General features: G+C 49.2%; 1 protein-coding gene and 1 long non-coding RNA gene across 10 annotated transcripts in view; one reads left to right on the top strand and one right to left on the bottom strand.

Moving 5' to 3' along the window:
* Positions 1–15,928, bottom strand: part of LOC5666833 (homeotic protein female sterile) — a 180,269-nt gene that overhangs the window by 87,012 nt on the left and 77,329 nt on the right. The gene's annotated exons all lie outside the window — the stretch shown is intronic.
* Positions 11,582–12,220, top strand: LOC133393672 (uncharacterized). Its single transcript, XR_009766322.1, has 3 exons — positions 11,582–11,672; positions 11,743–11,938; positions 12,130–12,220. It is a non-coding gene; the product is annotated as an uncharacterized LOC133393672 (long non-coding RNA).

Below are 15,928 nucleotides of genomic sequence, written 5' to 3'. Positions count from 1 at the left end.
ATCTGTAACGCTCGTCAACTCGGTGGCACTATAGCGCATGATGTCGCTCCAAAAGTGTTTGTGTGTATGTGTGTTGTCTCCCAATGGTTTTTGCCCCCGTACTCGTCCTCGCCATCCTGTACCACCCACCGAGGAGACCAACCGTGGGGCTTAAGTGTCCGGATGACTTGCGCAAAGTCGGCTACAGTCGGCGGTCTCGGTCGGGGGGCCCCAGCATGACCGGCTCGGCGCTCCATCAGTTTGCGCTGGCAGGAGGGGGGGGGGGGGTGAAGAGAGGACACGCTGGCCCTCTCCCCGTCCTAGTGTCGCGCGCGGGTGTGTGTCTGTGTGTGCTCTAGTTTCACCCTGCATCCCTCCTCAATCTCCGCCCGCAGCGCACAGCGCGCGAAGAGGTCTTGCGCGATAACGAGCGCGCGATCGGGTTGACCTCCGCGCCGCACACAGTAGGGAAGCGTCGGCGGCACAAACACCTCGCGCACCGGGGGGTGGCGCGTTCTTCAGATCGCTGCTAATGGACATGCCCCACCCGTCCATCCTACGCCCTCTCCTGTACGACTTGCGCATGTAGAAAGCTTCCGGGCTTTTCCACACACCGCGCGCGCGCGCTAAAACGAATATTAATGAGCAACGCATTCCAATTGACATCCCGGCCGGCCTGCTTTTTGCCCCTGCCCTGTTGTGTGTGTCCCTCTCTGTGGCGGCTTGTCATGTGTTTCTAATTGAATGGTGCCCCCTCCCCCACACACACACAAGCTCTGCTCCATGTGAAAAGTAGAGAAAAAGCCGTGGAAAAAGAACAGAAAACTGCCCGCACGGAATTTAAGACACACACACACACACACACACACACGGACACGCAAATCACTAACTCGTGCAAAGTGACAGATGAGCGCGATTTGCGCGATATGTAGCAAGAGCACGGGGGTAAGCAGGGGTGCCACACAGTGTCGGCTTGACGAAAATCACACTCTATTAATCAAAGTGTAGTTTGCAGGACACTCTCGGCAGAGCGCACCATCATCATCCTGCTGTACTTGTGTGCACCACCAACCATTAATCAAGCAATAGAGAGAGAGAGCGCGCGACAGAGAGGATGATTATTTGCGGCAGAAGCAACCGGTGCACTGCGAAAGAATGCGCGCCGCCCTGTAGGGAAATGTCGGGCCGGCGGCAGCGTGATATCTTTTCGATAAATGGATTGATTTATTTTACCGTTTTTGTTTTTTTTAATATATTTTTATTTTCATTCTGCCCTTGCTACTTGTTGTGATGCATTATTTTTCCCTCTTTTCCGACTCATCGCCAGCTCACTGGAAGGGTGCGAGGTGTGGGGATGGTATCTTTCTTTCTCTCTATAAAATAAATCACACTATAATGACGCTCTATAAAAGCGATCGCTTTTCTGTCGCAAGTTTTAATTTAATTTATTTTATTTTATTTTTTGTACCATGATTGTATGGACCATTCTTCTAAGAATTGAATCACACGCAGTGTTCGGAGAGAAATAAAATGGGAACAGCAGACACACACACACACACAAAAAACCCCCAAAAAAAGGAAACATCTCGCAACGGATGAGACGCCGTAGTAGGGTTCGTGTCTTGTTGCGGTCATTTTCGTGTTTAACCCAAAGGTTGGGAGACGGGTTAACGGATTTTTCTACATTCAACTGCCAAATCTGTGTGTTCCCTCCCTCCCCTCTTTTTCCATCCTTTACATTGCGTGATGATATTAAAAAAAAACTAATTTTCGTACGAAACCTTTAAGTCCCTCGCAAAACTCAACAACCAATCCGCCACACCTAAGATATGCAGGTAGTAGCTTTCCTTTTTGTTGCAAAACAGACTTTAATGTACGTGTGTGTGTGTGTGTATTCGGTACCTTTTTTTCAATTTTATTTAGCCACGCAAAGGAACAACAACAAAAAATCGATTGATTGTTGTGCGCACCAGGCGACGAACTCTCTCATGCAGTTATTCTAAAACCGGGCAGTGTGTGTGTGAGAGAGAGAAAGCAACGCGGAAGGCAATATTAATAAAACCGATACCCTTATTTGGTTTCTTTGCCTTTTTTGTCTCGGTTTTACACCCAACCAAAGCAAAACCAAGGTATTTGCACGCCCCTAGTACAAGTCTTTGCTGCAAGCGCTCAACCTGGCACAAGAGCTACGGCTGCCAAAGGGAGACGGCAGTGGTGTGGAGTTTTCTGACGAAAATGTACAATACAATACATATTTTTGAAACTGTCAAAAAATATAATAAGAGAAGGAAAAACACACACACACACACACGCGCGTCATGCAACTACAAGGACACTTGAAATTTGCAATCGAACCCCGCTGGAGTTACGAGGGAAGAAATATAAAAAAAACTCATTTCATAACGATGAAACACTCACACACACGCACCCCACAAGCGAAACAAAAAAAAAAAACACCATAGACAACGAACCCGAACCACACCAAAAAACATTCTCATTTGCTAATATTGCGGGCAAATGTAAAAAAATGGTACGCCCTGCTTCATACACCCTGCAGCTGCACCACTACGAACACACACACACACACATATTTAGACCAAAAAGGTCCCAAATTAAAGACACAAAGCAAGGGAAATCTAACGCTCAAAGACAAAGCGACAATCAACATACACACACATACACGAGCTGCATAGCACAAAAATGTAGAGCGTGAATGTGTGTGTGTGTCTCAAGAGAAGGAAAGGCATTTGGGGATGGATGCGGGAGGTACCGTACAAGCACAGCACGCGGGCAACACAAAAGGGTGAATCGAAATGCCAAAATTTAAAACTGCAAACACACGCACACACCAACCACGAACTTTGGAGTGAACCCAAAAAAGGACGAAAGGACCGAACAAAAAAAAACGCGCCAAAGAAGAGTAAAGAGGTAGAAAACAATCCCCTTTTTTCTCATACCCTAGGGGACGGGGAGCAAAGAGGATGTGCGTTGGCTTTTTGTGTGTTTTTTTTTTTTCGATTTGTTTTTTTGCTGTTGCACTTCGGCTGCTTTAAGGACCCACTTTTTTAGCCCCTTTTGTATAGCTCTAACTTCTATTGTGTGTGTGTGTGTGCGAGTAAAAAGTACCCAAAAAATAATACACCAACAAGCCTGCATGCGGAAGCGATTGCGATTTGAGGTTATGTAAGAACTACAGGTAACGGGGGGAGACTTTGAGACAGAGAGGAGCGCGGCTAGGGCTCGAGTGTACCATTCAGGGCCCAAGGCACGCCACCAACACACAGAGAGGACATACAATCAGGCAGGCAGGTACAGCGCCGTTTGTAGGTAGAATAGAAATATCCATAGCTACAATGTTGGAGTGTGTGTGTGTATGTTCTTTAGGATCGATACTGCGCACCAGCGAGCGAGTACTTTATCTGATGAGAGTGCAACTTTAGCAACGACTCGGTTCGTCCACAATTCTTGAGAAAATAATAACACGAACAGTCAATAATATCCTAGGACCTATTCCAACTTCAAACCGCGTTTTCATTGGGTACTTCAAGAAGACGCAACTACAGAATTAGTTTTAAACAGTCTAACACTTGCCACAGTGTGTTTTTTCCACCACTTCCGGGACCTTCCTAGAGGGCGCTCTTGCGCGCATGATGCGTATTGCATATCTTCTTAAAAGATCGTATTTCTTCCACCCGCATTGGCATGTCCCTCTTCAGATGTAGTAGGCTCCTTACTCCCACAACCCATCATCCATTAAAATGCACCATTGGCACCGGCACTACCTCTCCCCACAGTACTTTGCAGGTGTATGCTCTTCTGGTGGTGGGACCAGATTCCGCCTTCGTAATCAATACCCGAAGGTGATTCCGATTCCAAAGCCGATTCTGGAGCCGATTCCAATTCTGGAGCCGATTCCGATTTTAGAGCCAATACCCATTCCGAAGCCGATTCCAATCCCAGAGTCGGCTCCGGAAATCATAATCATTTCCGGAATTGGAATTAGATCCAGAATCAGAACTCAATTATGGAACTGAAATCAGATCCGAAATAGCCAAGGGCATGGATCGTTTACAAAGAATTTTGTTTTTTTTTTGCATAGGACCTAAACGCCTATTTTCGTGGCGATGCCGAACCCACTGCGACTCTGGAATCGATTCTAGGGCCGATTCCAACTCCGGAGACATTAACCGGAATTAATTCCGACACCCGATATCGGTCCTACTATCCGGATTTGATTCGAACGAAAACTTCGGAGCTAGCCTGAAATCGATTGCGACGAAAACTTCATTTTTCCCCCATCACTAGCGTGTGTTCTGGTTGGGAGAAAAACCGGAACTCGACGCCCAGAGCTGCAAGGTTCGTAAAAAGCGCACACACACACACATGATACACTTGTGATATTGCTCTCTTTGTGGGTTGTTCGAAAGAAAAAGAAGAACACGGATATCTTGAAGTAGAGCTGTGAACTTCACCAGGCTGCGCGCGCTCTTGCACGGACCAATTTCTAACGGTCCCTCCGTGTCTCACCTCTGCTATATTATATTATTCCCGGGATTGGGAGGGGGGAGTAGTAGTAGTAGTAACAGCAGCAATAGTACCCCCGGGGGGAACGTTCGATCGTACGCACCAACAACGGGGGAGGTGTAAGTGTAAACACGGATACAAAACACACACAGCACAGGTACTGCGCGCGCGCCACACCGCCATTAGCCGTCATACGATCCCATTTTGCTGCTTCGCCGTACCATTTTCTTGCCTCAAACTAATTACGGGACTGTATCAGTAACGTACTCCTACACCTACACACACACACACACACACACACACACACACACACACATACATAAACACACATTGCATTGGGGGATGCTGTACGCCACTTACTCGTTCGGCGTTCGTCGCTTGCGCCATTGCAATGGGAATAAGCGGGTAAGCAAGGAAAGCCCATAGGTTTAAGCGCACTCTTTGGTCGTTTTTTTTTTCTTCTTCTGCTTCTACTTGTAGATCCCCGGTCCCCTTCCCGTGTAGAATGGGCCACTTGGTAACACCACCACTAGCCTCCCTTGCTCCCGTAGTAGTCGGTCGGAGGAATTTCGATCGGTCGCTTGCACTTGTGCACTCACTAATTGCGGGTGGAGGGGTGAAAGAGGTAGTGGCGGTGCAATTTTTATTTTGCAATCCACCCGAAGCACTGGAGATGAATGGAATGCGCTGGAGCTGGAGAGGGGACTTGCGTTACTCCCGACAAGCGGCGCACAGAGTCGCACGCCAAAGCGACGAACCCTTTCCATTTTTGGCACCTTGGCACAACTGGACGATAATTAATATTGCGGACACTGCGGAAAGTTTGAACGATTCTTTCGAATCGTGCTGCCTCTGGCTGGACGCAACCGGCGTCACGGAGCTATCTACGCAGCCTAACGCAAGCGACCCGGTTGCGCACGCACTTTTATACGCACAGCGCTGGCCGAGAAGGAAATAGACAGAAGAAGAAGAAGAAGAAGAAGGCGAGCTCCGCTTTTACTCTGTGCCCTTCGACGCACACGCACACACCATCACACTTCCGGGTGGCTGATTCTCTGATGTGCAAAAAAAAAAGAAAGATGGACGCCACGCACACACAAATTGACCTGCGAATAGAGACAGGAGCGAGAAGAAGAGACGCACCAGGGGAGGCGGTCCAAAAGGGAAGAGAAATTGGGAATGTTTAAATATTCAAAGACACCCCCTCCACCTTCCTTTGTCCTTCTCCGCCCTTTCCCATCCGTGGTTATAGTGACGCAAGCGAGCGGCTTACACACAGCACCACCATCTTATCTACCAGCCATGCGCCTGCCCTCCCCATACACCAAGTATTGCGCCAAGTGGTTTTATAGGAAGGGAAGACGGGAGACGAACCCCCCCTAGACAAAGAAGGTACACAAAAAAAATGCGATTGGATGGAGCACGGGGAATTGATTTCCATGCGTTTGGGTTGGTTTCTAATGGGCCCTCTAGATTGACCGGGCCTCCCTCCTCCTCTCTTCCATCCCACTATCTGCCTCTCTCTATTTCTCTCTTTGCACAAACACACACACACACAGTAACAAAAGAGTGCGTCGTCGTCATCGGGGCAGAGAGTTCGCACTTTTAATAGATCAAACCCAAAGCGTGTGTCTCTATCTCTTTCGCTCTCTGTTTCTCTTAGCTTCACTCTCTAGTACGCATTCTGGACGCCTCGAGCCCGCACGCACACACACCCTAGATTCACTGTAGTGAACGCGAGTTAGAGCGAGGGAGCGAGATAGGGAAAGAGAGATGGGCGAACGTGCGCGCCGCATTTTTCGGTTGGTCAATTTCGGTGGGCCGAGAGAAATATAAATTCATATTAATTCCCGGCAACAACAACACGCACACACACACACCGAACTGATCGCTGTGCGTGTTGGAGAATAGAGAAAGAATAGCAACAGCAAGAAAAAAAAGGTATTGCGTCTAGTGGATGACCGTATAGGAGCGGGTGGCCTGAGAGCACGGGAGATGTGAGGGGAAGCAGCAGTTCAAGGTTTTTTTCGGGCAGTGCGATTTTTGCGTGTAGCTTTATTGCTGCTTCCTCGCACTGTTGCGCGCGTGAGTGAGTGCGAGAGAGAGAGAGAGAGGGATCCGTACGCGCTCCAAAGGTTCAATGACCCCCGGGGCGGCAATGCCAACCGAAAACGATCAGCAGGGGATCACGCGCTCAAAAAAAAAAAAAAAAACAGGCATGGAGAGGGGTCGCTTATCGGTGTATCCTCGGGCCGTTTCGTCGCTGAACGTTGGTCGCTGTCAGCGCAGCAGCCAGCCACACCACGCTCTCTGTGCGTCTACGCAGCCGAGGCAGAAATTTGGACCGGCAACGGTCAACAAAGGAATAGAAAAAACGAGCACACACACACACACACACACAAACAAAAAGAGTCAAAGGGTTCAGCAAGAGGGGAGAAGGGGAGAAGGGGGGCGGGGGGGGGGGGATATTTTTATTCCAGCAATTTCGAAGTTTTGATATCGTTCGTTTAGATTCGTTTAGATTCGGGGTTTTCTGTTTTGGATGGAGGACTCCCTCTCCGAAACGAGGGACGTCGTTTTGTGCACCTAACAGAGCTGCGCTCTCCCTCCTCCAAGAACCACACATGCGAACATACACACATCCGGTTGACAGGCATAAAACAAAAAAAAAGGGTTCAAGAAGTATCCCACCAAAAAAACAAAAAAAAAACACCCAAACCCCAAAAGCCGCTGAGCGTGTCTTCGAAGAATTGGTTCAGCACGCATTGTGTGCCGCAAGCACATGCGCTCGGAACGGTTTTTGAGGATCCAAAAAGTGGCTTTGTGGAAGAAAAAAGAAGGTTGGAGGGAATAGATTCCCAAAAACGGATCCCCCCTGGAGCAAGCGCGCGCGCGCGCGCACCTTTCTTTACGCGTTTTTTCTTCCTTGCTCTGTTATCCATTTTTCTCGCTTGTGCAAGATTCGCAACACGCACACACACACACATTCGGGGCTGCTCTAGAGGCGTGTGCGTGGTCTTTAGAGTTTTGGCGAGATTAGCGAGGCGCTATGAGGCGCTGAGAAGCAGCAATCGAGGAGTGGTTGGTGGGTTATTTCTGCGTTAGCATGATTGGCCAAAGTTTTCGGAAGATTAAACAGATGCGAGAGTCTAGGCAGTGTGCTTCAAGGCTCATGCCAAATAACGCCAAATAACAGCTAAGAGCTGAGCTGTCAAGTTGACAGATCATATCCAGAATTCTAATCGCTCCGTTCTAATCGAAAGGAAACAGAAAACGATGGAGATCTACCCCCGAAACCCTACAATACGCGTCCAACGAACGATCAGTCACGCATACAAAAGCAACGTGCGGGACGACACTTAAACAAATCAATCCGTCCATTCTTTTGTCGATTTAGGCACATCACACCTCACAGTATCACAGGGCAGAGCGGGGTAGGTTTGTGTGTGATTAGGATTAGTAGCGCGCGAGCAGTGTACGACCGTGTGTATACGACCGAGAGAATGCACACAGCTAGCACACAGAGACATCACCTTCACTGACGCAATATCGCTTATCCGCTCGGAGCGTGATCTTAAAGCCAGTGGTGATCAATCGCTCGAATCGATAAAATCGACACCGGCTTTAATTGATGCTTGAGGTTTTTTTTTTGTCTAGCAACGATGGCTCATCACAGAACGGGTATCACTCCCGTAATTCAATCGCCAATGACAGTTAAAAATTCCATACCAAAAAAAAAAAAAAAACACACAGACAAACAGGAAAGAAATAGCATCAAGACACAAGAACGCGCGATTCTTTCTCTCTATGCTCATTTCCAATTCACCCTGGACCAGCACACTTGTGTCCGGGTGGGTTGCGGGCAGGGAGTAGGGGCTGGTTCACAAAATTGAATTCGCAAATGCGTGTGTATGCAAGCTTGCTTTATTGCGTGCTTCATTCTCTCCCTCTTTCTAGCGCTCGGAATTGCTAACGCTTTTTTGTTTTTTTTTTGGGTTGTTGCTGTTGCTGTTCTTGTTCGGGAGTTGGTTTTTCTCCGTTCGTTCGCACCAGCAGCAAAAGGTTGCTAATAAATCGAAATTCGCTTCGCTGCTTTTGCCGTGTTCTCTCTACTCAAAAACCACACACCGACGCACACACACACACACACACATAACACGACAAAACCTAAGCTCTCGCACAAATCCTCTAGCGTTTGGAAAGCTTCCTCCTCCTCTTCATTCGGTTTGCTTGGAATCGAACGAAGAAACTGCCGCTGCCTGAGCAACGCGCGTCAATTAGTGCACGCGCTTCCCGCGTTGCGTTGGTAGCCCCGCGGGAGCGTTGCGTCTGTCCGACAAACAAAAAAAAAACCCCCCAGCCCCAAGACGCAATCCCGGGCGAAGAGGGAGAGCGCGCTACAGATAAGTCGTATCGGCTAAAATATTTCGCCGCTTTGAGCTTAAGCGTGCCGTACAAAGCTGTACGGGGTTGTGTTTATCTCATCGGTCGCAAACATATGCGTGAGCAATGCGTGTAGGGGTATGCTTTTCGTTTGTTTTTTTTTATTCTTACCCATCTTACACACAAACGTGCATGAGCTACACTGCGCGCGCACACGAAGAGCGCGCGGTAGTGCGTTACATCTTTTGAAGAAACAAAAAAAAACAACAACATACACACAGCAACAACCACCTTGACATTCGCACCAAATAGCCGCGCACGCACACCATTTGGTGATACAACAAAAGGGGTGCGCGAACAAGGGGATAGATAGGGCGGGTGGGGGGCGGGGGACTGGCGAAAAAGAGAGTTCAATGACCGTTCGCGCGCAAAATCAACCCTTGTGTTTCGGGCACAAACACGCACACAGAACGAGAGATAGTGGTCCCCCCTCCCCCCCACTCCCCACCGTGTGTCGATTTGGCAGTCCAAACTCTACACACTGACAAGCAAAAAAAAAAAAAAAGAACCGACAACGCATGATGTTACACACCCTTTTGGCCGATAGAGAAGACGGGGGACTGCTGCTTCTGACAACGCTAGAGCGAGCGTGAGACAAAATATTAGAGTGAGGGAGCAGGGCCAAATTGGGGTTTAAATTTAGAAAGAGCCTTTTTTTTTTTTTTTGGTCGGTGGTCGGTCCGTCGTCGCCAGCGTTCAATTTAGCAAATCGCCTAAACTTTGACTAACGAGTCGAGCCGGCCGCGAGGAGAATAGGATGAACATAAAAACACAGCAAAATAAAAAAAAAAACAAACAAACAAAATCGGTTGGATTTAGTTTTATGACAAACTACCGCAACCAAACGAAATGTGTGTGTTTTTGTGGTTTGCAAGATAGTGTATGGAAGGGAATATGTTTGATATTTCACCTTTTGGGCCGACGACACCTCCAGCGGTACAATCGTAAATTATGGTTGATTAAATTATGGTAGTAAAACGCCGCGAGTGGATGGTTTTTATCGATTTTGAAGTTATTGATATTTAATCAGCTTATATGCTAGCCCAAAGTAGCCCACACTTGAGGATGAAGATTTGGACGGTAAAATTTACGATGTTTGCATAGCAGATCTTTTTACTGTATTGTGTTATCGTTTTTGTGTGGTCATTTTTGATTTATTACAGCGCGCATAAGCAGCATTCTATATCTTAATACAAAGCCAGTATATTAACCAGCGACGGCATCTCGATGTGATGCGCGCTTTTATGTTGGCAGCTCGCTGATGATGCCCGTGTGACCCAAAGGCAAGAGTGATAAAACCGAACAACAACAACAATCGAACAAACAAAAATGTGCTTGAGGCGTTTACTTATGCGTGGAGCATATTTACAGCACCAGCACCCTTTTTCGCGGCAGCTAAATTTTTACCCCTGCCAACAAGGAACAAAACGCTCAAGAATGGGTGTTGATGCCCCAATGGCTTTTCTGTTTTTCTGTTTTCTTATTAACCTCCAAATCCTAACATCCTTCAGCGCGTTTCGTTTTTTTGATTATTTTTTTTACAGGGCTAGTTTAGCACCCCTGGTGCTCCCACAGGCTTTTTATTCTTCTAGTTTAGAAATTCTCCCTTTCTTTTCGCCGGTATCGCCAACCAAAAAAAAAAAAAAAAAACTAGCCTATCATTCTCATGGCATGGAAACAGCGTTGCGTCCTGTGCTACCAACGTATCAGTGTGTGTTTGCACGCCATCCAAAACTGTATCGAGCGTTAGAGCAAACGGAATGGAACACACTCTGCGCCACTGCTTCTGCCAAACTCTACGCAGATAGAGCGATAGAGAGAGAGACAGGAGTGCGGCGAAAAAAAGCACATGTGCGAGGGACTCCACAACGGGTAACACACACAAAAAAAACAACTACGCAAAGCTGTCCGGTGCGTGTGCTTGTGGCACCAGAGGAAGCCGAAATTGTGCGAAAAGAGCAACAGTGAGGGAGCGATACCATTCGGCGGAGGAGCGAATGCATGAGACACCATTCTAATACGAATTCGCACACCGTTTGTGTGCGCTGGTATTGGTGGTGTGCCGATTCCACGCGTAGATGAGATGCGTAATCTAACACATTGCTCCCCCCCCATGGAGGTAAGACAAATATAAAGAGGAAGAGAACTACTGCTCCACCTGTAACGGTCGTTTTTTTTTTTGTGTGTTGCACTGATCATGGTGGTGTGGTGTGCGTGCGGCTTAGATGGCGGCGGATATGGTTTACGCACACACGGCGCTACCACTACACACAGACACGTCCGAAGCACGCAGCTCGATCGCTGCGGACACGATTGGAGTTTAGAATGCGCGCGAAGCGTTTACGGAAGCGTTGAACAGGCTGTATGTTACGCCAAAATTTCGAAGATCCACTTTTAAGCGCAGTTAACACACGCACCCCTCTCTCTCTCCTCGAGGCGAGGCAAAGAACCAGAGAGAGAGAGAGAGAGAGAGAGAGACAATAAGAGAAAAAAAGCTAAAGAGCAACTGTTCAACTTGAGGGGTTATTTCATTTTGGCACAAAACAAACGACGGCTGGGACGTGGTGGAGAGAGAGAGAGCGAGCTAGCTGGTTATCATAGAGTCTTATCACGTACCATCCCATCATCATCCGCTGGATGGCGCTAGCGGATGGTGTCTTTCTTTCCTTTCAAGGCCGATGAATGGCTTGCAAGCAGTGGACAAAAATAAAAGCATCCAAAACAAGGTAGATGTGTGGTTGGGGGGGGGGGGGGGTTTGGTGTCCAACTACAACAGTTTTTTGTTTGTTTCGAAAGGAACACGTCGACGATCTGACGATCTGGGAATCTAATCCATCCGGTGTTGCAAAAGCGAGTGCATCTGATGACTAGACCACCCGGCCGCCCGCTCGTTGTGAAGTGTAAAGCGCTGTTTTGTTCTACATTCTGTCATATTAAAAGCATCACGTTTGGCAGCACGTTGTCCAGGTTTGGAGGAGATGTTCCGGATCAGGTAATTGGATTTTCTCTCTCTCTCTCTCTCTCTCTCTCTCTCTCTCTCTCTCTCTCTCTCTCTCTCTCTCTCTCTCTCTCTCTCTCTCTCTCTCTCTCTCTCTCTCTCTCTCTCTCTCTCACCCCGAGCAAACATCAACGAATAACTAACTGCAATCAGTACAGATAGGCCAACTATACCACCTCTTTTAGGACGTAAACTTCGCCCCGTCCCTTGGACAGACAGCTTCGAACCAAGCAATTACCATGCTCGAAGGACACGCCGGCCTGGAACGAATGCTGGGGAAAGAAGAGGGCACTGAAGTGCGATTGTAAAGCTGTACTCTGCATCACAGACACTAGGACCAGCGGTTACCCTGCAGCTAGCAGGGACAATATAAGGAAGGATACACGGTAGCACGTGCGCGTGCGCGCGCGCGCCGGTTCGCTCATGTTTCTTAATGAAGTCCGAAGTCATGTTTTAGCCTCCGGTAAGTCACCGGCGTGCGCGTCCGTATACCCCCAATACGTACGGTGTGTAAGAACAACAATAAAAAAAACGAAACATGACAGCCCCGCGCTTGTGAGGCGCTTTATCTCTTCCCGGAGTAATTAGCATCCATGATCACACACACACACACACACACAAGAAATAGAGGGAATGCAGGGCAGAACACACCACACACACTGGACGAACCCGCGCAAATGCAAATGAAGTAATGGAGTAGCTTTCACTGTCCCAATGCGCTTCCACACCACACCAGAACCTCTTCAGCCCTACACACCCGTAGCAAAATCCCGGTGAGGCACAAATTAACGATCCTGGCTGGTGTTGGGAACGTTTTCTTTTTAACGACCAACCCCAAGGCACTAGCACAAGCGTGTGGGAGGTGGTCCCTCGCGGACCCACGACCACCACCACCGCCATAAATCATTTCCCTGGAGGTAATGTTCGAGGGTAATTTCAAGCGCGCCAGACACGTGGAGATTGTCCATCACCGGGCTCACCTGGAGTGGCTTCGAACTAAGTCATAAAACCACAGGCGGAAGGTCTGACAGCACATCCTCCCAAACTGCGACAACTCCAAACTCTCGCTGCACACAAAGCGCTCGGGGAGTCTTAGCATACGCAGCATCACCATCCTGATGTCGGAACATCGTGCGTTGGTCCTCTGTAGGGTTGGTAACGTTTGGCGCAGGAGTTTTGTTCACAGCAAACTACAGCACACACACACACAAAAACAACAACCCATCACTGACCCTGGACAACGCAGCTTGCGCGCAGTTTTGCGTCGTTGTTGGTTGCCCAGACCTCCTTCCCATCCCTCCAGGCTTTGGCACTGGCGTTTTGTTGTCTTCGCGTTCGTTGTTTGTTTACGAGAGTGGGAGTTCCTCCGAGGCTCTGAAATGCTGCGCGGGAGATGGGGGCGCGCAAAAACGTGTGCGCGAGATGTGTTGTACGGATGGGGCCACGCCGATGCCCCGCAGCAGAAACACGACCGCGAAAGATGTTACGTGTATGATAATGAGAGTGTGCGAGCGGGCGCGCGCACTCCGAGGGAGTGGCGCACGGAGCGCGGGGACGAAATTTGAGAACATGCCAGAGCGCACCCTAACCCCGGAGCGCACTTTACCGATTTTGCTGGCAAGAGTCGCCCGGTCCGTCGCCTACACCCACCAACCCAACATATCTCTCTGCTCCTCCACACGCATACTGTGCATGCTCCAATATTGGGTTCGAGACACGCCGTCCGAGCTTGTTGCAATGGTTATCGGGGGAGGAGGGCGAGCTATTTAGAGCGGTGCTTTATTTTGATGCTCTGTTTCCACCTCCTGCAAAGGGGCTGTGCAGATCTAAGCGCCTTCCGGGGCAACATACAGATCCCCGGACTTTCCCAAACGCACACACAAGCACAAGAGCTTGGGCCAGGCACAAAGAGCGCACACGCAGGAATCAAAACTGTACCAGAATAGTGCGGCGTGATCGTCAGGCTGTTTGCTGCAGAAGAAGAGGTACACTGAACTCCCCCTGGAGAGGCGTGCGTTTTTTTTTTTAATCTTGGATTGCTTTCTTCCAGTGCGCAGTGTCCACCTACATCGCCAAGAACCTTCAAGAAGCAGTCTTTGACGTCGACACGATTTGCCAGGCACAGGACGCCTTTACACCTTTCGCCTGCTCATTCCCGCACCGTCTCGGAGTCGAGTTCACAGGCGACAACTTCCCTAGCTTCTGGCTAGTGGTGTGGCGAAAGGTAGCGAGCGCGTGAGACTCCCACACGAACAGACGTGCCTCCGCGTACCGTGTTTTAGGTCACGTTCCGGGCTATTTCTAACACCGATCCGGCGGTCTTTTCCCGAGCTCTGGGAAATAAAAATATGTGTGTGTGTGTGTCCAGCCTGCACCAATGGAGACTCCCCCCTGGGTACACTCTTCCGACTCTCCAGCAGCCCAAAGTCCTCAGGTTTTGTTTGTGCGCTCTCTTTTATCTCCACCAGTGTACTTGAACCACCCGCGCACGTGTGTGCGTTCTAGTTCCCGGTTTTTGCCCTATCGCTTCTATTGCTTCACTTACCCACGCACACACACACACACAGAGTTCCTTCTCTTCCTCTGCCTGCGGCTTCCAGCGTCCCAAACGTCCTCAGTTCCTGGGCTAGAAAGGGCGAAAAAACGAGTCCGAAATCACAGCACAACGCACCTTCCCCAATTCCCCCGCCCTATCTTCAGGGCTTGGCCATGGGTGGGTGGCTTGGTGTGCACTATGGGGTCTTTGATGCCTCTGGTTGTTTTCGCGATCTAGTGCATAAGGCGTGCGCGGGAAAGAGTTCATTTCTTCGCAGCATCGCTCTTTGTTTCCGCGATGTTACTGCATCCCGGCAAAAAAAGCGCATCAAGGGGGTTGTTGGAAAGCAAAGCAAACCTTACCATCATCTCCCCCCCCCCCTTTACCAACAAACCGTTTCTTTTCTAAAAGTCGTTCTCGAGGCTTTTCCTTCCCGCGTGCCCGGTTCGCGCTCCTGGCGGACTTTTGTTTAACCCAACCGAGGACCGACAACGGCTCACAAAGCGCTCGGAGATGAAATTCGAGTGGCGGAATAGGAATCACAGAGAGGACGGGGGGCGGGTGGGTGTGGGTGCATAATATACTATTGATGCGATTATCTCTCTCTCTCTTTGTATGTGTGTTTTGTTGTGTTGTTGTTGCCGGGGCGCCCACGAGATGTGTGCAGGGAAAAAGGGCAACACTGATCTTTCACCGTTTTTCGCCGCCGCCGCCGATCGTGAGATGCTCCCAGATGATGGCAATGCATAAGGGGAAGGGGGGGGATAACACCCGACGACCCGGTGAGGACACAGCCGATGAAAAATCACGAGCCGCGGACGCGATGCAGCGAACCAAAAAAAAAAATGAAAAAAGTCGCGCAAATCGTGATCATTCGGGCGCGTTGCTTCACCCCGTCCCACCGTCTGGGGTTCGCAAATTCGTGGAACCGTGTGCGCATCATCACCATCCTCATCATCCTCATCTGGTACTCTGTCTCGGGCGAGCTTGAAATTGCTGGAAAATGTGTATGTGTGTGTCTATATCAAAGCCACGCACAACGACGGCAGGCGTAACAGATTCCTGGGAAGGCACCGGAGGGGTCAACGGTTTCCACGCGGGTTTCAAATTTTACGGCTCGTTGTCTCTATTTTTCCACGATCATCATCATTCCCCCCCTTCAACAACAAGGAAAACGGGCTCGGCACGATCATCACGATCCTGTTGCGGGCGGAGAGGTTCTTTGGCGAACGCGCGTGACCTTCCCCGGAGCAGTGTGGAAGATCTCAATAAATTGTCAGCCTAGCCCATCTCACAGATCCCCTCTCTGATCTCTGAAGATTGCCACCGACTTTCCCGCAGACATTCGAATGTGCTGCTTTCAGCGGGAGGACTAGCAATTGTGTAGCTTGTGATTTTATAACAATCTCATTTTCAAGTCCTGTAACACCCTTAAAATAAAGCAAAGC

This window comes from Anopheles gambiae, chromosome X (genome assembly GCF_943734735.2).
Source record: "Anopheles gambiae chromosome X, idAnoGambNW_F1_1, whole genome shotgun sequence".
NCBI classification, from domain to species: domain Eukaryota; kingdom Metazoa; phylum Arthropoda; class Insecta; order Diptera; family Culicidae; genus Anopheles; species Anopheles gambiae.
This window is presented reverse-complemented; position numbering and strand designations above follow the sequence as displayed.